At 55.4% G+C, this 26,017-nt stretch overlaps 1 protein-coding gene across 5 annotated transcripts in view; it reads left to right on the forward strand.

Moving 5' to 3' along the window:
- The first annotated feature begins 7,588 nt into the window (after nt 1-7,588).
- NSD2 (nuclear receptor binding SET domain protein 2) overlaps nt 7,589-26,017 on the forward strand; it is a 79,391-nt gene continuing 60,962 nt past the window's right edge. For 3 of the 5 annotated variants that reach the window (XR_002346526.2, XM_021100910.2, XM_021100913.2), the window contains exon 1: nt 7,589-7,820. The gene's annotated coding sequence lies outside the window, so the exon portion shown is untranslated. Of the gene's footprint in view, nt 7,821-13,174; nt 13,468-26,017 lie in introns of those variants that run through there. The other 2 variants (XM_021100911.2, XM_084971231.1) reach the window with 1 other exon arrangement.

Genomic DNA, 26,017 nt, shown 5'->3' on the forward strand with positions numbered 1-26,017 from the left:
TCAATGCTGGGGTTGATGGCCCCTCGATTTGGGGCCATTTTAAAATAATGTTGCTGGGAATATCCTTGCACGCGGCTTTTACCGCTTACACGTGCGACTTTAACAGGGGCGGAATTGCCAGTCGAGAGTGTGCTCAAGTTCAGCCTTAGCAAATCCTGGCAAACAGTGTGCCAGAGTGTTCTGACAGCTTATCCCAAAGTCCTGCAGACCCCGGGCCGCGTTGTTGTGGTCTCTCCTGAGGGTGGGCACAGCATGGTTTTGCTCTGCCCTCCTTTCACGACGGAGATTTGAGAGGCAGGTCTTCCTATGCTTTTGGATCTCCTGTCATGGAGCACCTGAGTGAGGCTAGTTTCTTTGTCATGACAGGAACTTCGGCAATGTCAGATCTTTAATCCACTGTGCGGGGCTGGGAATCGAACCGGAATCCCAGCTCTCCCAAGACACCACCAATCCTGTTGCACCACAGTGGGAACTCCTCCCTTTCTTTCTTTTTCTTTTTTTTGATTTGTAAGAATTCCTTGCTTATTCTGGATGTGGGTCCTTATTATATGTATTTTAAGCATTTTTTCCTATTCAGAGATTTCCCATGTGGCTCAGCAGGCACTGCTATGGCTCAGGTCACTGCTGTTGCACGGATCCTGGCCTGAGAACTTCCACATGCCATGGGCATGGGGGGAGGAGGAAGCATTTTCTCCTATTCAGGATTACCTTTTTTTTTTTTTTTTTTTTTTTTTTGCTATTTCTTGGGCCGCTCCCGCGGCATATGGAGGTTCCCAGGCTAGGGGTCAAATCAGAGCTGTAGCCACCGGCCTACACCAGAGCCACAGCAACGCGGGATCTGAGCCATGTCTGCAACCTACACCACAGCTCACAGCAACACCGGATCCTTAACCCACTGAGTGAGGTCAGGGACCGAACCCGCAACCTCATGGTTCTTAGTCGGATTCGTTAACCACTGCGCCACAACGGGAACTCCAGGATTACCTTTTCAACTCACAACAGTGTCATTTTTTTTTCTCTTGGCTGAGCCCAAGGCATGTGGAAGTTCCCCAGCCAGGGATCATACCCATGACACAGCAGCAACAATGCCAGATCCTTAACTCACTGAGCCAGCAGGGAACTCCTTTTGATATCTTTTTCGACAAGTACTTTTTGTGATTAAAGGAATCTTTGCCACCCCAAGGTCTTGAAGATAGTCTCATGTTTTATTCCAGAAACGTATTCTGTTTTTAATATTTAGACTTGAAATTGGTGTATGTTTTGTGCATTGGGAGGCAGGGATCAAGGATTATTTTTCCCCTGCGGGCACAAATGGATCCAGCACCATTTATTGAAAAGGACATCTTCACGGAGTTCCTGTGGTGGCGAATCGGAAATGAATCTGACCAGTATCCTTCAGGATTCGGGTTCGATCCCCGGCCTTACTCAGTGGGTGGGGGATCCAGCATTGCCATGAGCTGTGGTGCAGGTTGCAGACATTGCTGTGGCTGTGGCGTAGGCTGGCAGCTGTCGCTCTGATTCGACCCCTAGCCTGGGAACTTTCATACACCGCAGGTGCGGCCCTAAAATGCAGAACAGAAAAGGCAAGGAAAAGAACATCTTCCTTTCAGGCAGAGTAATGACCCCTGAAAACGTCCACAGTCCATCCTAATTCTGGAATTTGCGATTATGCTACTTTACAAAGAAGGAGAGACCCCAGAAAAAGTGATTGTGTGAGGGGTCTTCAGATGGGAATTCACTCTGGATTATCCAGCTGGGCACAGGGTAGTCATAGGTGTCCTTGGAATGAGTAGGGGCGGTAGTTCCCATTGTGGCTCAGCGGGTTAAGAACCTGACTAGTATCCAAGAGGATGTGGTTCGATCCCCCAGCCTCGCTCAGTGGGTTAAGGATCGGCCCCGTGATGCTTGGTTTCCATCTGGCTCAGTCCAGAACAGAGTCGTCCAAATCTTGCTGCGGGCTCAGGGCTTAGGGAGAACTTTTATTTTCTTCTTTCTGCCGTTCTGGGTTTTAATTTCCTGCAATTTTCACAACTACAAAAAGAAGCTCCACTTTGGCCCCAAACAATGTTTCTTTAGCCAAAACCCGAGTGAGCGGTAAGTGCTGGTCGCCCGCCCTGCTCTGGCTGGTCGTGGATCTGGGCAGTCCCCGTGGAGAATGGGGCGGGGGACACGGTGAAGGTCGCCCGTCTTCTCCCCATCGCTCTCCGTTCCTTTCCTTCGTTCTGGGAGACCCCGAGCTCCAAAAACCAAACCGCAGGGCGGGCTCCCGGGTGGAGGGAGGTCTGGGGTGTGCGGGAAGGAGCGCGGCGGCCGGCGGGGCCAGCGCGGCGGGCGTGGCCTCGAGGCGCGGGGCTAATGCAGGGGCGGGGCGCCGGGGCGGGGCGGGGCGCCGGGGCGGGGCCGGGCGGCTGCGGGACGTGCCGGCTGTACCCCCAGGTCCCTAACCCCGGAGCCCTGCGCCCAGGCCCGGCTCCTCATGCCTTGGCCGGCCTGGGAGGCTTCTTGCCCCAAACGCGCCGCTGCGCCTGGCTCCCCCGTCCCAAGCCTGCGCGTTCCCCAGGAGGGCAGCCCGGCAGGTGCAGGTGCGAGCTCGCTCTCTCGGGGGAGGCAGCCATTCCTGCTTAAGAGCCGCTCCCCAGGCAGATACTGGGCAGTTAGTGTCACCATTTCGCTCGCTCGCTCTCTCTCTCACACACACACACACACACACACACGCACACGCACACGCACACACAGGCCTTGCAACCTGCCCAAGGTCATACAACCCGGAAGAGAGGGGTTGTGGGTTAAACAGTGTCCCCCCCAAAAGATGTGTTCAAATATAAACTGCCCTGTGAATGCGCCCTTTTTTGGAAACAAGGCCTTTGCAGACCTCATCAAGTTAAAACGGGGGTCATTAGGTGGGCCCTAATCTGAGGACTAGTGACCTTAGAAAACAGAGACACGTGGATGCAGAGAGAAGGCGGGGTGAGTGGAGCCTGGGTGTGGAGGGATGAGGCAGAAACCAAAGGTCCCAAGGACTGCTGGCCACCACCGGAGGTCGGGAGAGCCTTTGCAAGGAATTCGACTTAACGTGCACCTTGGTTTCGGGTTCTGGCCTCCGGAACTGGGAGGAAAGAACCCCACTGTCCAGCAGCACTATACCAGCATCCTCGGTGTCCTGCGCGAGGAGAACCAGGACTGGGGGCCTGATAGTCTGGGTCCAGGCAGCACGGGCAGCGGAAATAAACTCGGGCTGTGTGTACTCCAGGGAGTCTCAGCCCGCCCGGCAGGGATCAAGCAAGTCTCTGGAGAAAGCAGTGTCCAGTTAAGATCTGGCACAGGGACGGGAAAGCGAAAAGTTCAGTTTGGTCCTGCTCAGGGGTGACATCCAGTGAGGGGTCAATTTTATTGGCCAGGGGCTCTGAGGAGAGGGCTGGGCTACAGAGGCAGAGCTGGATGGGGGCCCCACTCCTGGAAGCAGGATGCAAGTCTTGCTGAGGAGTGGGCTTTGTGTGAGGGACACTGGGGAGCCGTAGCAGAATTTAAGTGGACGGGTGACATGGGCAGTTTCGTGGTTTACAAAAACTCCCCTGGGAGTTCCCATCGTGGTGCAGTGGTTAATGAATCCAACCAGGAACCATGAGGTTGCGGGTTCGATCCCTGGCCTTACTCAGTGGGTTGAGGATCCGGCGTTGCCATGAGCTGTGGTGTAGGTCGCAGACATGGCTCGGATCCTGCGTTGCTGTGGCTCTGGTAGGAGCCGCCCTAGAAAAGGCAAAAAGACAAAAACAAAACAAAACAAACACAAACAAACAAACCTCCCCTGGCTGGGTGCAGAGAATGAACTAAAGGGGGAGAAAGTGGGTGGGAAAATCAGTGGATGAAAAACTGCCTCCTTGAGTTCGCCTTGGGCTCAGCAGGTTGAGGACCTAACCTAGTGTCTGTGAGGATTCAGGTTCGATCCCTGGCCTCACTCAGTGGGTTAGGGATCTGGTGTTGCCATGAGCTGTGGTGTAGGTCACAGATGTGGCTTGGATCTGGCATTGCTGTGGCTGTGGTGTAGGCCGGCATCTGCAGCTCTGATTCAGCCCCCCTAGCCTGGGAACCTCCATATGCTGTGGGTGCAGCCTTAAGAAAAATAAAAGAAAAAAGCCCTGCCTTAATCCCAAGTAGGGAAGTGAGCTAAGGCTGTGGTGGCAGGGTGGGCAGAGTGGCAGGAGAGGAGAGGCTGGCTTAGAGGAAGGTTTGGGTTAGGAAGTGGAATCCTGGGAGGCGTGAGCCATAGACTGGCTGGGGTGGAATCTCCAGGAAGCAGCCTGTGGCTGGGGTGGGGTGGTGGGGAAGATGGGTCTGAGGTTACCCTCAGGCCTGGACCACGGTCCTGGGCTGTGGTTTGCTCCTAACGGGGACCCACTGAACCAGGTGACAGACAGACACCTCAGGCCTCTCAGAGGCTCCCGTAGGTCAGCCCCGAGGCGGGCCGAGAGTGGGAGGGACAGAGAAGGTGGGGAGGCCTCCTGCTCAGGCCTCTCAGCCAGGACTTGAGCGGGAGGCTTCTCAGCAGGGCTTTAGTCTCCACATCCCTCTCCCAGCCTGACAGCGGCCCGGGCTCAGGGGACCCAAAAGGGCTCTTACAGGATTGACTGCTGGCTCCTGTAGGCTGGCCCCGTGGGCTGGAGTGGCCCTTGGGCTGGTCCTTTGGAAAGGCAAACTTCCAGCCTGGGGGACAGAGCAGTCTGGGCTGGGAAGGGGCCGCCGAGAGGGTCTGTGGGTGGGAGGCCCCCGCCACCGCTCAGCCTGGGGTCTGGGCTGAGAAGAGGGGCCTCCCCAATGCCCTCCTTGGAGACAAGGGGCCACCTGGGGCACGGGAGGAGGGGCGGTTGAGACCGCTGGTTTCCACTTGGAAGCCCTCTTTATTTGGCCAGGGATGGAGAAAGGCTGGGGTCAGAGTGCACGCATCCCCATGGAAACAGCAATGAGCCCGGCCCTGTGGGGATCCTGGCCCTGGTGGGGGATGGGGAGGCCAAACCAGGGCTCAAGGGGCTCTGGGGGCGAGGGGGCCTCAGCCTCACCTTTGGCAGCAGCTCTTACAGGGAGGTCTGTGCCAGCAGCTGCAGGACCGGTGTCGATGGAGCATGGAGGCAGAGTGGGCTTCGGCCTGCGCCACGCAGAGATCCTAGAGTGGGCTCTGCCTCCTCGAGCTTATGCCCCTAGCGGCCAGAGGTGGTCCGGATACAGACCTCGCAGCCAGGGGACTCCCAGCTCCGCTTGACCCCTTGTTCCCTGGCTGCAGGGCTGCTCCCAGAGCTGGCAGGCGGGCCTGGGATACCCTGGTCCTGAGTGCCTTGGCCTGAGAGGCTGGTTGGGGGGCAGCCATTGTCCTCCGAAACGCCTCTCCCCTGTGGCTGCTGCTTTCTCTCACGAGAGGACCCCTGGCCTATCTTCTGCAGTCTCTCCTCTCTGAGCATGGAATTTGCATTCAGAGAAGTGACGAGCCTCAAAGAGACCAAAACAAGGTTTGGCCCCAGCTGCCGACATCCTCGAGCACCCTGCAGTCCTCTGGGCCCACTGGGCTGGGGGCTTCCACCCCCATGCCCCCCCCCCCCCCCCCCGCCTGCAAGGGGCGTAGATGATGGCTTCCTCAGGACACTATCTCTGCGGGGTTTCCTTCAGTCCCGGGAGGGCCTCTTCCCCTTTGCAGTGACCAGGGAGACCCTCTGCTCTCCCAGAGGCCAGGACTGGGGCTGTTCGGCTGGCCAGACTCGATGAGAAGGGCCTAGGACCTCCAGGAGACAGTAGGGCTGGGCCCAAGGAGGCCTGCACTGGGCAGGAAAAGATCAGCCAGCCCCAAATAACTTTCTTCAAGAAAATCCACACACACACTTGCAAGTTTTGAATAAATTTACATGTTGATTGCACTATTCTAAATGCAGATTTTTTTCTTTGAAGAGGAATCCTAATTCCAAACTTGTGAAATACTGCAGGGACTTAAGGACTGGGGAGGGAGGCAGTTTTCCAGGCTTGTGCCCCAGAGGGATCCAGATCCCAGAGAGGGATGTGGCAAAATGCAAATGTGAATGGGTCACCACCCACTAGACGCATTCCAGAGGCTCCTGGGGGCCAGAGGTGACTCCCGGCAGTGACTGCTGTGACGAAGGTGTCTCTTCTAGTCGCCAGGTTCCCCAGTCCCCTGCAAGGGTACAGCACACAGCGGGACCTCGCCGTGGAGCGCTTGGGTGGAAGTGTGAACAGTTCTCTAATTCCTTTTCCGCTGGCACACTGGGGAGGGCCCCCCTCGGTTCTGGCGTCCCCTGCTTTGGTGGGAAGGACGTCCAGGCGGGGTGCTTTAAGTGCTGCCTACCAGAGTCCTGCACTGGCAGTGCTGGCCAGGCCTTTGCACTCCAGCCCCTCAGTCAGGGATGTGGCTGCCCCTGGGAAGGGTGAGACCAGCAGTGACGTGGCTCTCGGCAGCCAAAGCAGACCCTGTAGGAGCTGGCAGCTGGTGGCTGGGCAGGAAGAGCCCCCTTGAAGGGGTCCGCAGCGGCACATCTGGGTCCACCACACAGGTCCATTATCCCAGCTGCAAGTCAGACTGATCTTCCCAAAGCTGGATCCTGACCACAGGCTGGCACTCCTGGGCCTGGCCGGCCCTCTTCCCCACCCCAGCCTCACTAGAACGGCAGGAGCCCCAGTAGTTTCAGGATTCCCCACGACATCCAGATCAGGGCAGTTCCGAGCCTGGGAGGTGGGGGGAATGTCTAAATGCACGCCCCACGGATATTCTCTAGAAGACCCCCCCCCCTCCACCGCGCCGGCCAGACTCTCTCCGGCCTGTTATCTTCCTCCCTGTCGTTGTTTGTGACTCTTTATGCCAGGTTTGTAATGTGGGCTCCAGGAGCGCAGGCATGGCGGGGACCTCTGCACCCTTCTCCGCAGCCCCGGGAGCTCCCTCCACAGCGCTCCCCTGCGAGTTCCAGCGGGGTTTCGCGTGCAGGGGCAGTTGGAACCTGACCTCCGCCTTCCCGGATCCGGGCGGCTCGAGCAGGCCCCGCGCCAGAGAGCCTCCTAACCGGAGTCTTCTTTCCGCCCCAAGGCAGGGGCGTGGGTGATCACCCGGGTGCCCGGCCTGCAGCCAGCGTGGAGGGAGCCGCGCCGCGGGGCCGGGGCCGGGACCGCGATCGCGCGGGGCGGCCTCGCGGGCGGCGATTGGGCGCGCGGCCGTGACGTCACCACGCGCGCGCTCCGGACGGCCAGTCCGGGCTCCGGGCCTTCGGTTGAGCCGTCGCCTGGCGCGCGCCCGGCCGAGTAGCGGGAGCAGGGCGCGCGCCCCGGCGCTGGTCTGAGGCGGCCGGCGGGGTCCCGCTTCCCTGGCTTCAGCGCGCCCTCGAACCCCGGCCCCAGCCCGCGCCCTGACCCCAGCCCCAGCCCGCGCCTCCGGCCCCCCGCCGCCCCCCCGCCCGCGCGCCCCGCCCCGCCCCGCCCCGCGCGGATTTGAAAAGCCCGGCCGCAGCCCCGCGAGCGCGGCAGCCAATCAGCGGCGCGCACTTTCCCGCGGCTTCTGTGAGGCGGCGGCGGCCCGGCGGCGGCGGCGGCGGGCGGGAGGCGCGGGGGCGGGGTCGGCGTCGCGCGCGGAGAGCCTCGGCCTGGCCGCGCTGCGCCCGCCGCCGCCGCCGCCGCCGCCGCCGCCGCCCCCTCCCCTCCGCGGCCCTCCCTCCCTCCCTCCCCCGCGGCCCCGGCCCGGGCCCCCTCCCCGGCCGCCGCTGCCGCCGCCGCCGCCGGAGCCGCCGCGCCGGAGAGCCGCCGCCGCCGCTGCCGCCGGAGGATGCGCCGCACAACAGGTCACTGGCGCCGCCGGCCCAACCGCCGCGGGCCTGAGGGGCGGAGGGCGGAGGGCTGAGGGGCCGGGGCCGGCGGGCGGGCGCGGCCATGTTGGGCCCGGCGGCCGGCGGCTGCACCTGTGCCGCCGGCGGGCCGGGGCCTTTGTTCGCGGCGGCGCCGAGCGGGCCGGCCCGGCCTTTGTGAGGCGCGGGCCGGGGCCGGGCCGGCCGCGGTGGGAGGGGCGCCGGGGCCGGGGTCGCTTTTTGTCTGCGGAGGGGCCGCTGACACTCGGACGCCGGCCGTTGGTCAGCGCCGGCGCCCGGGGCCGCCGGGCCTTGGCAGGTGGAGGCGCGGGGCCCCGGCCCGGGCTGGCGGCGGTCGGACAGCGGCCGCGAGGCCCGGACACGCAGCGGGGCGGCCCCGGCCGCACGCCGGCCCTGCCCCACTGGCGAGAAGGCGGTTTAAAATCTCGGCATTTAAAAAATGCTGGTCTTGCGTTTGGGCAGCCCGGGCGGCTTCCCCTGGGTGCCCTGGCGAGGCGGTGGGTCTGCCGCGCTGGTGGAAACTTAGTGTCGGCGGGGCGTGCAGCCCCCCGGGCGGGTCATCGGGCGCTGCTGGGCTGCGTGTGCGTCCCAGGACCTGGGGAGGGAAGGCCGCCTCCGCGGGTGAGGTCCCCCCCGTCCTGACACCGCGCTCACCCTCTCCGGGTCTCGGCTTTAAATGACGCCGAGGGGCGCGTGCCCCAACCCCTCGGCAGCGGAAAGCTCACGTCGGCACCGCGCATCCGTGATAGCGGCTCGTGTTTCGTGCATTTGAAAATAAGGCCACGGTGGGAAATAAGTTAGGAGCCGTCTCATTTATGCAGCTGGGACTTTAGCTCTCTTATTTCCCCAGATGCTTTAAATGTCCTCGTCACAGAGTTAAACGTGATGGGAGCCGCGGCAAAGAAGCCCACCTCCAGGCAGGAGCGCGGAGGAAGCAGTCCTGGCAGCGCGGCCCCTTCCTGGTGTGCTTGACGTGTGCTGCGCACCCCTCAGCCGAGTTCAAATCTAAACTGCCGACTGGAAGTGAAGAGACGCATGCCTTAAGCGCGATGACTTTGAGTCATTTCCTCTCGGTCTCTTCCATTTTCTCAGACGCCCAGCAGCCTTCAGTTTGGGCCAGTGGTTAAAGTGAGGACTGACTGCAGGGCTGAGTCCGTGTGAGCTCTTGTGAGCGACGCTGATCAGTGTAGCACAAAGCCCCCTCCCTCCTGCCTGCATGACTGCCGAGAAGGCTGGCCTCTGCCTTCAGCAGTAAACCTTCCAATCTAAGAGTGTCAGGTAAATAACGTGGTAAATTTCGGAAGGTGCCGGGCAGTTTGTCATTCTGTGTGCACGCATTTATCCACGCGTACCATGTAAACTGACTTGAAATTTGTGGAGACAGAGAACAAAGCAGATAAACCGGCTACCATGTGTGGCTACTCCGCTTGTGATTTTTATTCAGTTGATTTACACAGGGCTGTTAAAATAGTACCTTCTTAAGGAGTTCCCTGGTGGCGCAGTGGGTTAAAGGTCTGGCATTGTCACTCCTGTGCCTCTGGTGGCTGCTGTGGCACCAGTTCGATCCCTGGCTTTGGAAGCTGTGGGCACGGCCAAATAAAACCGTACCTTGTTAAATACGAGGAATCACATGAATGAGTCAGAATTGCGGAAATTAGAGACCCTGTGGCTTGGTTACGGGAAAGTGTGTCGGGCTTTCCTTCTATTCAGATGACCTTTCCTCCTTCAAGTAGTCCAGTTTTAAAAGATTTATTTATATGGCAGAACGTAAAGTAAGTAGTCACTTCCTTTTCTATAGTTTGGCATTACGTTGTAAAACATGTAAAAGTAGGTGGAATTAGACTTACTGAGAAGTACTGGTGAGAGGTTAGAAAACGTTAATAAAATGTGCGCTGTATGAGGAGTTCCCATCGTGGCTCAGTGGTTAACAAATCTGACTAGGAACCATGAGGTTGCGAGTTCGATCCCTGACCTTGCTCAGTGGGTTTAGGATCCATTGTTGCCAAGAGCTGTGGTGTAGATCGCAGACGCGGCTCAGATCCCAAGTTGCTGTGGCTGTGGTGTGGGCTGGCGGCTACAGTTCCGATTCAACCCTTAGCCTAGGAACCTCCATATGCCGTCGGTGCGGCCCTAGAAAAGACAAAAAGACCAAAAAAAAAAAAAAAAAAAAAAAAAAAAAAGTGTGCCGTGTGAGCTAAGGGACTGTCACCAAACACACACAAAAGGATGTGCTAGGGTGATGCTGGGGTTCCTAAGCCATATTTATTTGTTTATTTATGCTGTGGGAGCTCCCGTTGTGGCTCAGTGGTAATGAATTCGACTAGTATGCATGAGGATGAGGGTTCGATCCCTGGCCTCGCTCTGTGGATTCAGGATCCAGCATTGCTCTGAGCTGAGGTGTAGATCACAGACGCAGCCTGGATCCTGCATTGCTGTGGCTGTGGTGTAGCCCTGCAGCTTCAGCTCTGATTCGACCCCTAGCCTGGGAACTTTCATATGCTGTGCGTGTGGCCCTAAAAAGACAGAAATAAATAAATAAATAAATAAATAAATATTTTACTTACGCCATGCCCATGGCATGTTAAAGTTCCTGGGCCAGGGATCAAACCCGTGCCATGCACTGACAACTCTAGGTCTTTAACCTGCTGAGCCAAAGAGGAACTCCATAGTCCAAATTTATCTTGCCCTGCTCTTTTTTTTTGGCCATGCCCAGCAAGTAGAAGTTCCTGGGCCAGGGACTGAACCTGCACCACAGCTGTGACCTGAGCCATGGCAGTGACAACACTGGATCCTTAACCTGCTGTACTATAACCTGTGGTCCTGTCTTTTTTTTTTTTCTTTGCCCTTCTTGATTTTATTTTTTTTGAAATTTTTTTTCTGTAGTTTTTAAAATTGAAATTTATTTTATTAAAGTAGAGTTGGGAGTTCCCGTCATGGCTCAGTGGTCAACGAACCCGACTAGGAACGATGAGATTGTGGGTTCGATCCCTGGCCTCGTAGTGGGTTAAGGATCTGGCATTGCCATGAGCTGTGGTGTAGGTTGCAGACGTGGCTTGGATCCCACGTTGCTGTGGCTGTGGTGTAGGCTGGTGGCTACAGCTCCAGTTCGACTCCCAGCCTGGGAACCTCCATATGCTGTGGGTGCGGCCCTAAAAAAGCAAAAAAAAAAAAAAAAAAGTAGAGTTGATTTACACTGTTGTGCCGATTTCTGGTGCACAGCACAGCGAGCCCGTCGTCCGTGTACACGGACTTTGCCTGTGTTGGCTTCCATCATGGCCGGTCCCGGGAGACCGGATGTAGTTAGTTCCCTGTGCTGCACAGCAGGACCTCGTTGCTTATCCATTCTAAGTGTAATAGTTTGCTTCTCCTAGCCCCAGACTTCCAGTCCATCCCGTTCCCCCCTTCCCCTGCCCTGCTCTTCTCAGTCTGTCTAAGTAAGCTTTCCAAGTAAACACTGTAATTGATCGTAATCAGCAGGAACTGAAGATAGAAGGCTTTCTCCTCCCATGTTTTGGTAGACAGTTTGGGGTTATCTGGCTTGGGTATAGAATGTGTGCAGTTTTGGATAAGCATGTTGGTCTTCTGAGCGTCCCTCTTCTCTTTTGCTGGACTGCAGTAAGTGTGTCTTTGTTTCCCGAATATACGGTGCCCTGTCCTGACCCAGGGTTTTGCCTGGACTGTTGTTGCCTGTGGACCGCTGCTTGTCCTCCCTTTTTGAGCACATAGGACTCAGCCCTTTAATGGCCGTATGTAACTTTTCTCTTGGAGGTAGGACTCGTAATTTGGGCAGCCTGGCCTCTGCTGGTGCCTCCTTATGGCACGCACTCGGTGAATGCCGAATAAATGGGCACATGGCTTAGGACAACCTATTTTAATGCCAGCATGTGGTTTGTTTATCTCTCTCTCTCTTTTTTTTTTTTGGCTTTTTCTCTTTTTAGGGCCGTACCCGCGGCATATGGAGGTTCCCAGGCTAGGGGTCTAATTGGAGCTGCAGCTGCCAGCCTACACCACAGCCAGAGCAATGCAGGATTCAAGCCCAGCCGTGTCTGCGACCTGCACCACAGCTCACAGCAGTGCCGGATCCTTAACCCACTGAGTGAGGCCAGGGATCGAACTCGCAACCTTGTGGTTCCTAGTCGGATTTGTTTCCACTGTGCCACAATAGGAACTCAGTTTATCTCTTTTTTTTGTTAACTCATGTTGGAGCAGAAAGGGACCCTTCTGGAAGAAGCTGAGTGTGGAAAGGGACTGTCTGGCTTAAGATCACCCTGCTTTAGTTGGAAATCCAAGATTCTGTTTGCCAGGTGGGCAGTTTCCTTTCTTTTCCTATTCTCATCCCTTTTCTCATCTTTGATAACTACAATGTTACACAGACATTAATTATGAAACATCGCAAGTATGTAAATACAGAAAATAATGGAATAGACCTATATCCACCACCATGAATCAGGCAGTGGTCTTTCTACTGTACCTCTCTGTATAATTGGGCAAAGTAAAAAGAATATGAAGTCTACAACTTGGAGTTCCCGCTGTGGCTCAGGGGAAATGAACCCGACTAGTATGTAGGAGGTTTCGGGTTCGATCCCTGGCCTCTCTCAGTGGGTTAAAGATCCGGCGTTGCCGTGAGCTGTGGTATAGGTCACAGCCACGGCTCAGATCCTGTGTGGCTGTGGTGTAGGCCGGCAGCTGTAGCTCTGATTCATTCCCTAGCCTGGGAACTTCCCTATGCCATACCCGTGGCCCTAAAAAGCAAAAAAACAAAAACCAAAACCAAAAGAAGAAGGGGGGGGGCTACAATCTACAAAAGCAAGAGGTGACGTGAAAGTTCTAGAGGATTTTGTAGAGAAAAAGACTTAAATTGGTTATCCCAGGGACTTGTCAGCATTTTGCGTCTGTTTATTGGTTGTAGTATCGCTTTAGAAGGAGCAGGTTGATTTGATGAGATTTGTAGTTTGTTAAAAAATTCAAGACAGATCCCAAATTAGTTTTGTTCTTGAGTCTACCTTCCAAAAAGCAAATGGCTAAAGATGAATTTTCAAAGCATCTTCATTATTCGTACTTAATAGTTTCAACACAGTATCTGAAGATGGAAGTTGCTAAGTGTTGGTTGAACTGAGTGCTGGCCTGCAGCTTAAAAGCTCCGGGGGTGTCCTCCCTAGTGTGTGTGCAGAGAAACACTGTTTATCTTTACTGGAAGGATTGAGAGTGCAATTTTTTAGTCGACTGGGTTGTCACTGAAAGAACTGAGGATGTAAATGAAGTTTGACGTGCTGTTCTCACACTTTGATTACTTTTCCACTTTTTTTCGTTTTTTGTTTTTGTCTTTTTAGGGACACACCTGTGGCATATGGACGTTCCCCGGGCTCAAGTCCGATCGGAGCTATAGCTTCCGTTCTACACCTCAGCCACAGCGACACGGGATCCGAGCCATGTCTGCGACCTACACCGCGGCTCACGGCAACGCTGGATCCTTAACAGGCTGAGTGGGGCCAGGGATCGAACCTGAATCCTCACGGATGCTAGTGGGATTCGTTTCTGCTGAGCCGCCGTGGGACTCCTCCGCTCGCGTTCGGCTCTTGCGCTGTGGAGGCTGACAGATCAGAGAGCACGTTTCCGCTTCCAGGTTGACCGCCTCAGTCAGCTCTCCACTCCCTCCCTGCCTGGTCGTCCTGGGCCTCCCTCCTCAAGGGGCTCGGTTGATCCCCGGCCCTCTCCAGCCCGTCTCTTGCTGCCCTGCTTTTCCCTGGGGCCTTGGCACGGTCCGTTTTTGCCCCTGCTCTCCCCACTGGTCCCCGTGTACACACACACACACACACACACACTCACTCACTCACTCACTCACTCACTCACTCACTCCAGGGCCTGTGTGGCCACAGCTGTCTTTTCCCCTGAATCCCTTCTCATTCAGCTCGCAGCTTGGACCTCACCCCGAGAAAGTGACCCTGGACCCCTGCCTGTCGGGGGAGCCCCGCAGGCCTGTCGAGAATGCTTGTGCTTCGCCCGCCGTCTCCCCTTGCGCCCGCTCCGCCCCAGCTGCCCCGGCCTCTCGCCGGCCGGGCACCGCGGCCATTCCCGGCAGGCCTGCCCAAGCTCCCCCCTCAGGCACCTTCCCTGACCCCTGATTTAAGACCCCCGGCTGCTGGGGCCCTGCCTGTCCGCCTCGGCTTCTGTGCCGTGGCCCTCGGGCTCTGACACGCCGCTGGTTTCCTCGCGAAGCGTCCGCCTCTCCGTCTGGCTCTGACGCCTGTCAGACCCAGAGCCTGGAAGAGTCCCCGACGGGCGGGCCGCCGGTCGCGGGGGGGCTGAGTGAGTAGACTCTCAGCCCTCGTACGGTGTCTGGCTCGCCACGTGTCCCCGGATGGCGTGGCTCGGGGGGGCCGGCGGGAGCGTGCGCGCCCCAGTGCCAGGTCGGAAAGGGAGAGGACGCGGGCAGGCGGCCGAGGCCGGAGAGGAGGCTCCTGGGCCGGAGGCCGGGGCCCTCCCCAGGCCGAGGGGGCGGGAGGCGAGGCCACGCGCCGTAAGAGGGGCCGCAGCCGCCCCGAGGGGCTGGGACTCGCAGGCTCAGGCTCGGAATCAGGGCAGGCTGGGCCCGGGCGAAAGCTCGGGTGGCGAGGGCACGTCCTCCTCTCACTGTCAGCCCGGAAGTCTGATCTCAACCGCGGCTGGAGCTGTGACCCCGGGGCCTTGCGCTTCACCCAGGCGGGAAGGCCCCGGTCCCGAGCGTGGCTTTCCTGGCACCTTGCCGGCCCATCCCTTGTCGCTCCCTGAGGTCTCACGGCCGTGCCGCCGCCCTCTGGCCATGCGTGGGGCTCTGGCCCCCAGTCTGTGGTGTGCAGTGGCTTCCTCCTGGCTTGTCCCGCTCGGCCGGGTGGTGCTCCGGATCTGTCTCCTCCAGGGTTGCTGCCCCTGGGCCCGGGGCGCCAGATGCGTTTGGTTTTGCCCCGAGGTTGGCCGTTGCTCTGGGCGGGCAGGGCCCTGGCCTGGCAGCGCCGCCTGGCCCCTGCCGCCAGTCCTCAGCCCAGGGGCCCTCGGACTTGCCTTCGGGGCTCTGGGCGCCGGCAGAGCTGGCCAAGCGGTAACACCTGGGGATTCTTTGGGGGCTTCTGTTTTCCTAAAGATTTTTATTTCATAAAAATTGAACTCCTAGATTTTTAAAATGAAAACGCCTGTCAGAAATAAGAGCCTTTTGTGGTGTTTTCCTCCAAAGATTTGAGGTCACTGCCGTCAGAGTGAGCTGCTCCTGTGGCCTCGGGCCGCAGGTCTTCCTCCCTCGCTGCCCTGAGTCGGCGCAGCGGCAGACGGAGCCCTGGAGGTGTTTGGTCCTGACCCAGAGGCACGGGCTGGAAGTACTGGGCCTCCTGCAGGGCCCGGCCTCTGCTTCTGGGCTCTGGGGACTTTTCGTCCTCCCCCTCAGGGGACATCTGGACCTCAGACCGTCTATAGGCAGATTGAGGGCGGGCTCTTCTGTCCCGCTGGTCAGCGTGCCAGCACGCCTCCGGCCAGCCCGTCTTCCTTCGTTGAGAACCAGCTGCGTGCCAGTGATGAGCCAAGACCTCCGTCCTCGGTCCCCTGGACTTTGCAGACTGTGAGGGGGACGAGACGGACAGTGGACAGAGTTTGCATCTTGGAAGAACCTGTGAGACAGACACACGTGCCACAGGAGGAAACCTGAAGCTGCTTGAGCCTTGACGCCCCCTGCCCCCAGAACTGGGGGGGGGGGTCGCTAAACTTCCCCGGGGGGGGCTCCACTGGCGGAGCGTGGCGGGGGGCCAGTGACCAGGTCCCTTCCGCACGGAAAAGGTCGAAGGCGTCTGAGGACGACAAGAGTTTTGAGGCCGGTCCCTCCCTGCACCGGACGGGCCGGCCCATCAGCGACGTGACTGGACGCTGCTGCCGATGGTGGAGACAGTTAGAAGTTGGGACACCAATTCGATTTGTCATTAAGGAATGCTTCTTACTCTTTTTTAGCTGACGTAGTGGTTTGGTTTCGTTTAAAAATGGGTTTTTTTTCTTGGTCTTTTTGCTATTTCTTGGGCCGCTCCCGCGGCATATGGAGGTTCCCAGGCGAGGGGTCGAATCGGAGCTATCGCCCCTGGCCCAAGCCAGAGCCACAGCCACGCAGGATCCAAGCCGTGTCTGCGACTTACATCACAGCTCACGGCAACGCCGGATCCTTAACCCACTGAGCAAGGGCAGGGATCGAACCTGCACCCTCATGGTTCCTAGTCGGATTCGTTAACCACTGAGCCACAACGGGAACTTCTCGTTTAAAAATGTATACCTTCTAGCTATCCGGCATCGCCCTGAGCTGTGGTATAGGTTGCAGACGTGGCTCGGATCCCACGTGGCTGTGGCTCTGGTGTAGGCCAGAGGCTATAGCTCCGATTCGACCCCTAGCCTGGGAACCTACATGTGCCAGGGGAGCGGCCCTAAAAACAAACAAACAAACAAAAGAATTTATACCTGATAGAAATGCGTATAGACTTGGTCAGAGAGGTGCCTCACCACCTGGGACTTGCCTCCCACTCGAGAGTGGTGAGGGAGGGGCACGGGTGTGGCTGGATCAGGCCCAGCCTGGGTGGTGGTGCTGCGGAGACAGGGCACAAGGAGGAGAGCCGGCCTTGAAGGCAGACTGGGCGCGTCTGGTAGATGTGCGGGGTGTCCCTGTCTGGGGGTGGGTGTCTGGGACGCTGTCCCGGCGGGATGGACGCTGGAGCAGAAGGCGGACGGGGCTCGGTAGAGGGTGGCATGGGCATCTGGAGGGACCAGCCTGTGTGGGCACCCGTGATGGGACCGCAGAGGGCTGCTGTGGCGGGAGCCCGGCTGAGGGATCTGTTTGTGAAAACAAGGGCCAGGTCCTTTTCATCCCGGAGGGCTTTCAGCGGGGGCAGGCGCGGTCTGTGGGCTTTGGGAAGCCCCTGTCTCGGCGTCGGCTCTAGGTGGTGATGGGAGCATCGGGGAGAAGGAGGAACTGCTCTTGGGCTTGGAGTCTCTCTGGCTGTCCTGGCTGTGGGTCCGTGTGGGACCGAACGGCCCCGCCCCCTTGACGTTGGGGCGGCCACGTGATTTGCTTTGGACAGTGAGCAGTGACGTGTTGCTTTTGACTGGAAGCTTTGAGAGACGTGTGCTTTATCACGTCCCCTTTTCTGTCTCACGGAAGTGCACAGATATGTACTGTGAGCCAGGATGGCACCGGGTCTGGTGGCTCTCAAAGTCCGGTGTCCAGACTGGCAGCATCCGTCACCTGGGAACACCCTAGCAGTGCACCTGCCAGCCCTGCTGGGTCTTAGCTCTGGGCTGGGGCCCAGCCATCTGCTCCGAAGAGCCCTGCCCAGGGTCCTGGTGTCTGCCCTCCTGCTGCCCCAGGTCTGCTGGAGCCTGGGGTGTGGTCCTGGCTGAGCTGGTGGCTGAGGACAGGAGGGCAGGGCTGGCGAGCTGGGAAGGGCTCTGCTGGGTAACTGCAAAGGGGGAGGCCGCAGTGATGGCCCCTGTGCTTTTTGTCAGACAAAATCAGACAGGTGGGCACGCCATCCTCTGTCCAGACGGTATATATTTTGTAAGCATTTGCACTTTCTTGAGTTTCAGGGTTCAGAAACTGGGAAAAGCCTGTAAAGGAATTTTTAAAATTTCATTGACTCCTTCACTCAAATAGTGCTTTTCTCAGCGAAGCCCACCTTGACCGTCCACTTGTAATTGTGCGTCTGTGCTCTCTGGCCCCTTGTTTGCTGTCAACCCCTCGAGGACAGTTCAGCACGGGGCCCCTCCTGGCCACGTCCGAGAGCGGGCGTGGGGGCTGCGCGGCCTGAACGTGGCTGGGCACGGAGTGGTGCTGAGGCCCTGCTTCTCCTGGGTTGGAGCTCTTCTCTTGGGTGGAGTCGGACTTCAGGCAACTTCCTCTTCCTCGGCCCTGCCGGGCGCAGGGAGGGGTCACACCGAGAGTGTCCGCTTTTCCTCCCTTTTCTTCTGCAGCTGAAATCGCCTACTTGCTTTGTAGAAGATGAGTTGCTTTTATGTAGCATGTTGACAGTTTATTGGGTTCTTGTCTGTTGCGTCTGAAGTCTGTATTTAAAACGTTTATTTCTTTAAAATTCAGCGGCTTATAACTTCTTCGAAAAAAACATTGGTGGTTCTTGTTTGTCCAGTGTCTGCCACGGAGGCCAGGCCTGTGCGCGTTTCTCAGACCCCAGGCTGCTCTGGCTGCTTTAGGGACCGTTGTGAGTTCGATCCCGTCTGTAGAGGGCGCACACCCCATAGGTGGTTACCCGCTCAGCTTCCTTGGGAGGGGACCCTGTTCATTTTCGTTGGTCGATAAACTTCTGAGGTAGAAGACGTGTGTGTCTAGGTGGCGCATTAGAAATGGAGTGAGTGTTGATGGGCCCCTGCCCTGACTTACACGTCTGCCTCTGGAGACTCCAGGGTGACTCGGGGGAGCTGGGCACCGCAGCGTGTGAAGGGCCCACACTGCGTGTCGGGGGGCCGGGTCCTGTTCTTGACTGTGCCCTCTTTGGGGTTGCCCTTGTCTCCTGGGAGCCATCACAGCTTCTTTTCTCTGCTAGTGGCCAGAGGTCTCGGAGCTGGTACTTCATCTGGTGCCCTGATCCTGGTACCGTCTCACCTCTCCCCACCTTTGAGAGTTTCCAGCACAGTAATGATGTAGCAGAAACTGAGGTATGGGTTCCAGTGTAGAGTTTGTAGAAATCTTACTTTCAAGAGTATGCAGTTTCTTGACACATCATCAAGGCAAAAGAGAAAGCTTAATTACTGTTAGTTTTACAATCAGAAAATACATTTTATGAAACATTTGACCAGGAAAGTGGAAGGAAATTTAGGTAACTGTAATCTTATCAACCAAACATTTAGGTGTATTTCCCATTTATCTTTTTTTTTTTTTTTTTTGTCTTTTGTCTTTTGTTGTTGTTGTTGTTGCCATTTCTTGGGCCGCTCCCGCGGCATATGGAGGTTCCCAGGCTAGGGGTTGAATCGGAGCTGTAGCCACCGGCCTACGCCAGAGCCACAGCAACGCGGGATCCGAGCCGCGTCTGCAATCTACACCACAGCTCACAGCAACGCCGGATCGTTAACCCACTGAGCAAGGGCAGGGACCGAACCCGCAACCTCATGGTTGCTCGTCGGATTCGTTAACCACTGCGCCACGACGGGAACTCCCATTTATCTTTTTTGCTCGTTGAACTGAATGCTGTGCCCTAAAAACGGCTTCCTCTGTGAGGGTCGTGACAGAAGGCAAAAGGCCAAGGAACTGCCCCCGAGGAGGGAACTGTCCCAGAGGAGGGAACTGCCCCAAGGAGGGAACTGTCCCTGGGGAGGCAGCTGCTCAAGGGGGGAACTGTCCAAAGAAGGGAACTGCCCCCAGGAGGCAGCTGCTCAAGGGGGAAACTGCCCCAAGAAGGGAACTGCCCCCGAGGAGGGAACTGTCCCTAAGGAGGCAGCTGCCCCATGCTTCACCTGTTCCCTGTGGTATCTATCTGTGCTTTCAAAAAAGAGCTCGCTTATTTTGTTGAGTTGAGAACTTTGAGATTTCTAGATTATGTGTCAAGTTCTGTCTGCAGGAGATAAGGATTTGGGTTTCTTATCCCCCTGGCCTCCCTCCCCCTCCCCTTTTCCATGGTATTGTGGGGTCCGGGTTCTCTCTGCCTGCCTGATAAGCTACTCCAGAGCTTAGGGGCTGAAAGCACAGCAGCGTTTATTTGATCCCACATTTGCAGTTTGGACGCAACCTGGCAGGGTTAGCTGTTTCATTCCGGGGCTGGGGGTTGGTGTTGCCTGTTGCCAGGGTCCGCTGTTCTCCCCACTGTGGGCCTCCGGGGTTGCTGCTTGGGTTTCCTCACAGCATGGTGGCCCGGTCCTGAGCGCGGAAGTGAGGCTGCAGTCCTCTTAGGGGTGGGGCTGGCTCTGGCCTGGCATCACTTTCGACACCTGAAAGTGGTCCAGGCTGGAGTCAAGGGTGTGGAGAAATAGACTTTATATCCCAGTGGGGTAGTGACTAAGAATTTTTGGGTGTTTATTTTTTTTCTTTTTGTCTTTTTTTTGCTATTTCTTGGGCCGCTCCCTTGGCATATGGAGGTTCCCAGGCTAGGGGTCGAATCGGAGCTGTAGCCGCCGGCCTACGCCAGAGCCACAGCAACTCGGGATCCGAGCCGCGTCTGCAACCTACACCACAGCTCACGGCTACCCGGATCCTTAACCCACTGAGCAAGGCCAGGGGTCGAACCCACAACCTCATGGTTCCTAGTTGGATTTGTTAACCACTACGCCACGACATGAACTCCGGCCATTTTTTGTTAGTAGTTGTACAACCCTCCTCACAACAGTTTTCGAACTTGTCCCCCCTCCCTGCACCCTGTCCCCTTTGGTGAAATCACGAGTTCTTCCAGGTCTGTGAGTCTGTTTCTGTTCCGCAAATAAGTTCATTGTGTCCTTGTTTTAGATTCCATATATAAGTGACATCATGTGATGTTTGTCTTTCTCTGACTTCGCTTAGTGTGATAACTTCTAGATCCATCCACGTTGCTGCAAATGGCATGATTTCATTCTTTAATGGCTGAGTCATATTCCATCGTGTGTATGTACCACATCTTCTGGATCCAGTCCTCTGTCGATGGACATTGAGGTTGTTTCCATGTCTTGGCTATTGTGTACAGCGCTGCAATGAACACTGAAGTACAGGTGTCTTTGCGAGTCATGGTTTTCTCTGGATAGATGCCCAGGAGCGGGACTGCTGGATCAAATGGTAGTTTTTTCTATGTTTAGTTTTCTGAGGATTCTCCATCCTGTTTTCCACAGTGGTTGCACCAATTTACGTTCCCACCAGCAGTGTCAGAGGGTTCCCTTCTCTCCACACCCTCTCCAGCACTTATCGTTTGCAGACTTTGTGATGATGGCCATTCTGGCTGGTGTAAGGTGGTGCCTCATCCTGGTTTTGATGTGCATTTCTCTAATCATGAGTGATGCTGAACATCTTTTCATTTGTTTTTGGCCCTTGTGTGTCTTCTTTGGAGAAGTGTCTGTTTAGATCTTCTGCCTATATATATATATTTTTTTCATTTTTAGCCACCCTGTGGCATATGGAGCTCCCCAGTCAGGGATCAGATCTGAGCTGCAGTCACAACCTAAGTCATAGCTGTGGCAACGCCGGACCCTTAACACACTGTGCTCAGCCCCGGGTCAGACCGGAGTCCTAGTGCTCCCGAGATGCCACCAGTCCCGTTGCGCCACAGCTGGAGCTTTTGCCCGTTCTTGGATGGGGTTGGTTTTTTTTTTTTTTTTTTTTTTTTTTGTCTTTTGAGGTCCTCACCCACGGCATATGGAAGTTCCCAGGCTAGGGACTGAATCAGTGCTACAGCTGCTGGCCTGCACCACAGCCACAGCAATGTGGGATCTGAGCCACATCTGCAACCTATACCACACCTCATGGCAACGCCAGATCCTTAACCCACTGAGCGAGGCCAGGGATCGAACCCTTGTCCTTATGGATACTAGTTGGGATCTTTATCTCTGAGCCATTACAGGAACTCTTTTTTTTTTTTTTTTTAAATATTGAGCTGTAGGAGGTATTTATGTATTTTGGCAATTAATTCCTTGTCAGAGGCTTCATTTGCAAATATTTTCTCCCATTCTGTGGGTTGTCTTTTCGTTTTGGTTAGGGTTTCCTTTGCTGTGCAAAAACTCTCCCCCCCCTTTTTTTCTTTTTGTCTTTTAGGGCCACACCCGCAGCATATGGAGGTTCCCAGGCTAGGGGTCCAATTGGAGCTGTTGCTGTCAGCCACAGCCACAGCCACGCCAGATCCAAGCCACGTCTGTGACCTACACCACAGCTCATGGCAACACCGGATCCTTAACTCGCTGAGTGAGGCCAGGGATTGAACCCGAATCCTCATGGTTCCTAGTCGGATTCGTTTCCACTGCGCCACGACAGGAACTCCTGCAAAAATTTTTAGGTTTAATTAGGTTCCATTTGTTTTTTTTGTTTTTATTTTTTTAAATTGTCATTAGTCTAGGAGGTGGATCTGAGGAAATATTGCTGTGGTTTATGTCAGAGTGTTTGCCCTCTTTTCCTCTAAGGGTTTGGTGGTGTCTGGTTGTGCATTTAGGTCTTTATTCTGGGCCTGTGTGTGTGTGGTGGTAGAGAGTGTTCTAACTTCATCCTCTCGCATGGAGCTGCCCAGTTTTCCCAGCACCACTTATCGAGGGAACTGTCTTTTCTCCCTTGTATAGTCTTGCCTCCTTTGTCATAGATTAGTTGACCATAGGTCCGTGGCTTGGCCATCTTTAATTTACTACTGTGTTTGTTTGCTTGTTTTTTGTCTTTTTGTTTTTTCTAGGGCCGCTCTCGCGGCATGTGGAGGTTCCCAGGCGAGGGGTCCAATCAGAGCTGTAGCTGCTGGCCTACACCATGGCCAGAGCAACACGGGATCCGAGCCGCGTCTGCAGCCTACACCACAGTTCATGGCAACGCTGGATCCTTAAGCCACTGAGCAAAGGCCAGGGATCGAACCTGTACCCTCATGGTTCCTAGTCGGATTCGTTAACCACTGAGTCATGACGGGAACTCCAGTTTTTTTTTTTTTTTTTTTTAATAATTTTTGGTTTAAATGAATATTTATCAAGTGTTATGTTGTTCAGCTAAACCAAATATTATTTTCCTAGTGGAAATAATTATGTTGTTTTTATATTTGCTTAGTTTTCCACGCATCTGTTACTAATTCAGCCCCAAGTTTTCCAGCCACGCTATATAAAAATCATTTTGTGATGGTCAGTTACACTCAATCTGTCAGTTCCTCGTTTTTCTCTTGGTGACCTGTCTCCTAGAGCTGATGTCTTCCTGCTCCGGACTGGACTCTTCTTAGGCCTTTGCCACAGCTGCACATTCTTTATCTTCTGAGATGGACCACCTGCTTCTTGGGTCTCACATCTCTGTGGTTCCCTTCATGTTTTGGTGATAAGCCTTCTGGCAGTTATCGTAGACTCTGTGGAAGGCAACATTTTTGGTGACGTTGCATGCCAAAATGATGTTCTGTGCTTACACTGGATTGATAGCTTTGCTGGGTATGTAATTTGCATTGGGAATAATTTTTATCAAAAATCTGAACGTGAGCGTTTCCACTGTGGTGCAGTGAGTTAAGAATCTGACTGCAGCAGCTCAAGTTGCTGCAGAGGTGCAGGTTCAGTCCTGGCAGGAACAGTGGATTAAAGGATCTGGCATTACTGCAGCTGCAGTGTAGGTCGAGGCTGTGGCTTGGGTTCAGTCCCTGGCCTGGGAACGTCCATATGCTGTGGGTGTGGCCCTGAAACAACGACACCAGCAACATCTGGAGTTCCTGTTGTGGCTCAGTGGTTAACGAATCTGACTAGTATCCATGAGGAGGCAGGTTCAATCCCTGGCCTTGCTCAGCGGGTTAAGGATCCAGCATTACTGTGACCTGTGGTGTCGGTTGCAGATGCGGCTCGGATCTGGCATTGCTGTGGCTGTGGTGTAGGCTGGCAGCTGTAGCTCCGATCAGACCTCTACCCTGGGAACTGGCATATGCCGTGAGTGTGGTCCTTAAAAGCAAAAATATCCCGAAAAACAAAACAGATCTGAAGGCATTACTTTATTATTTTTGGCCTTTATGTATGTATTTTCTCTTTTTTGATGTGGTCATTGTTTCATGAGTATGGAAGTTGGATAATTATGCTGCACACCTTAAACCTTCACAGCACCGTGTGGCAACTACATCTCAAAACTGGAAGAAAAAAAGAATTAGGAAAACCAAAAAGATGAAGTGTACAATGTAAGGGTTTAATATACATTGTGGGAGTTCCCTTTGTGGCGCAGTGAAAACGAATCCAACTAGGAACCATGAAGTTGCGGGTTCGATCCCTGGCCTTGCTCGGTGGATTAAGGATCCCGCATTGCTGTGAGCTGTGGTGTAGGCCGGCGGCTACGGCTCCAATTCGACCCCTAGCCTGGGAGCCTCCATATGCCACGGATGCAAACCCCCCCCCAAAAAATTCAAGTGTATAATACAGTATTTATTAACTTTAGTGCCTACACTGTGTATCTTTAGAACTTATTCATCTTATAAATGAAACTTTGTATCCTTTGCCCAACATTTCCTCATTTCTTGACACCCCCCCCCCCACCCGCCCGCCTCTGACAACCAACCATTCTACTCTCTGCCTCTGTGAGTTTGCTAGGGGTCGAATTAGAGCTCTAGCTGCCGGCCTACACCGCAGCCACGCCAGAACCCACACTGCAGCTCACGGCAACGCCGGATCCTTAACCCGCTGAGCGAGGCCAGGGACTGAACCCACAACCTCACGGATACTAATCGGGTTCATTAACCGCTGGGTCGCAGCAGGAGCTCCGATCCTCAGCACCAGTTTACATTCCTCGCGACGGTGCAGGAGGCGTCCCTGCTCTGGTTCTCACCGGCACGTGTGGCCGCTCACCTTGTTGATGGGGGCCTTTCTGCCAGGTGTGGGCGACGCCTCCCTCCTGTGCTTTGCGTCTGCCTGGCCTCAGGCTGCGAGATGTGGAGCATCTTTCCTGTGCCTCTTGGCCACCTGCATGTCTTCTGTGGAAAAATGTCTGCCCGGGTCTCAAGTTTTCAGCTCCGATGTCCTGGCGCTGTGTTTCCCTTTCCTTTCCCCTCCCTCGTGTCTTTTCCGGTTTCCTTGGGTTTCCTCTTCCCCGCCCCCCCGCCCGCTGCTCCCCTCTCGCTGTTGTCCTCCTGGTTCTGCTTGGCCGTCTCCCTCCAGCTCCTTTCCTGCTCCTCTGGACAGGACTGTAGGGACGCTGACATCTGGTCGTCTGCTTGCCCTCGGCGATTGTGGAACGCAGGCGCAAAGAATGCCGTGATGTCTGGTTATTTTGGACACGTGTTTACGTTTTCAATGTTCCTTTAAATATCTGAAGAAAAGCCTTAATTAGATGATAAAGTCACGTGTTTTAGAATCAAAACGTATGGTGTGGCGAGCCCTCTACTCCCCCATTCCCCAGCCACCTGATTCACCTCCTAGTGTAGCCAGAGCATACCTGAGTACAGGAGTGTGGCTCATTTTTTTCAACTGGGCCAGGGATCAAACCCGAGCCTCAGCAGTGACCTGAGCCACAGCAGAGACGATGTCAGACCCTTGGCTGGCCTCAGCGCGGGAGGGCGGCCCGCGTTCTTCCTCATGCTCTGTCAGTTCCGGTTTATCACAGCCCTTGGATGGCAGTTCCCTGTGCGATACAGTAGGACCTTGTGTCTCCATCTGTACATAGTAGTTTGCCTCTGCTGATCCCAAGCTCCCAAGCTCCGAAGCCATCCGTCCCCCCTGCCCCTCGGCAGCCACGAGTCTGTTCTCTGTGTCTGTGAGTCTGCTTCTGTCTCGGAGATAAATTCATTTGTGTTGTATTTTTGCTTCCACAGCTCAGCGATATCACATGATATTTGTCTTTATCTGACTTCACTCAGTATGAGAGTCTCTAGTTGCATCCACGCTGCTGCAGATGGCATTCGTTCATTCATGTTATGGCTGAGTAATGTTCCATTGTATATATGTACCACATCTTCTTAATCCATTTCTCTGGATATGGACGTTTAGGTTGTTTCCATGTCTGGGCTATTGTGAATAGTGTTGCAGTGAACATTGGGGTGCAGGTATCTTTTCAAATTAGAGTTTTTTCTAGATAGATGCCCAGGAGTGGGATTGCTGTGTCATATGGTAGCTTTTTTTTTTTTTTTTTTTTTTTTTTTTGTCTTTTTGCCTTTTCTAGGGCCGCTCCTGCGGCTATGGAGGTTCCCAGGTTAAGGGTCCAGTTGGAGCTGTAGCCACCGGCCTACGCCAGAGCCACAGCCACTTGGGATCCAAGCTGTGTCTGCAACTACACCACAGCTCATGGCACCACCGGATCCTTAACCCACCGAGCAAGGCCAGGGATCGAACCCGCAACCTCATGGTTCCTAGTCGGATTCGTTAACCACTGCACCACGATGGGAACTCCTGTTTTTCGTTTTTTTGAACAACCTCCATACTCTTCTGTATAGGGGCTGCATCAGTTTACCTTCCCACCGGCGTAGAGCAGGCTCCCTTTTCTCCACACTGTCTCCAGCGTTGACTGACTTAGACACCAGCTCGTCCTTCTCCCCTGCCCGAGTCCCTTGCAGCCGCTTTCTCCTTTCTGTCTCCAT

This window comes from Sus scrofa, chromosome 8, assembly GCF_054392235.1.
Source record: "Sus scrofa isolate SSC_HxYL_T2T_F1_AM1 chromosome 8, Sscrofa_HxYL_maternal_Yorkshire_Landrace_v2.0, whole genome shotgun sequence".
In the NCBI taxonomy this organism is placed as follows: domain Eukaryota; kingdom Metazoa; phylum Chordata; class Mammalia; order Artiodactyla; family Suidae; genus Sus; species Sus scrofa.